Below are 952 nucleotides of genomic sequence, written 5' to 3'. Positions count from 1 at the left end.
ATATGCAGAAGTGGAATTAACACGATGAATAATGTGGATGTTTGTACACACGTAGGGAGATATACAAGGTGAACATTTCCCAAACACATAGCAAAGGAAACTCTCGACTGGTTTTAGAGTAAGACAAATAACTCTTCTGGATCGGTACAGCTCAGTGGTTCCCATGTCCGCCTTATTTTGCAGCCCACCGTCGTAACAGTTTCATGCATCACAACTTCTGCATAAATACTTGCGGATTGTGCTCACACACGCATACCTATTTATACATTCATGCTGAAACAAGGAAACGTTGTTGGACTTTAGCTGTTTGTTCAATTCAAGCTCAATTAAAAGGTTCCTCATGCAAACCTTGTTGCCTCCTTGTTGTACATGCCACCTGTACTGGCATGTACAGGTGGCATGTACAGACCCCCCCCGGGTCCTGTACTGGTGGCGATGTTTGAAGAAGGATGTGGCCTGAGAGCCAGGAGCAGAAGGTGGAGATGGGGCGGAGGTGGGTTGATCGCAGCTGGTAAGCAGAGGAGGCTGTGGATGAAGGTCCTTATCAGCTGGAGCTTGATCGATGATTGGCCATGGCGTGGCTTGATCCAGTGCCTGTAGGTCCAGGGTGATGAGAGGGAGGAGCTGATTGATAAGGCAGGTGAGGCTAGAGAGTCTTCCAGATTGAATTTGCGCTGAAGCTTCATTTTAACCCTGTTTGCATAACCTTTGTTTATTAGCAAGACAAGTTACTCATTGTCCGGGGACTACAGATGGAAAAAATTTGCTCTTCAGCTAATTCTGGTGCATTTACAAAAATGTTAATTAATGTGCATTGTCCCTACCAAATCAAACAAATACATTTTGTGAACCAAACCTCCAAATGATTGTCTCCTGTTGTTGCTGCAACCCCCCCTCCCCCACCCCCATCCTCTCTGACTTGGCATTCATTTGTAATATTATGATAGCCATA

Source organism: Poecilia formosa, unplaced genomic scaffold (assembly GCF_000485575.1).
Source record: "Poecilia formosa unplaced genomic scaffold, Poecilia_formosa-5.1.2 Scaffold344, whole genome shotgun sequence".
Lineage (NCBI taxonomy): Eukaryota > Metazoa > Chordata > Actinopteri > Cyprinodontiformes > Poeciliidae > Poecilia > Poecilia formosa.
This window is presented reverse-complemented; position numbering follows the sequence as displayed.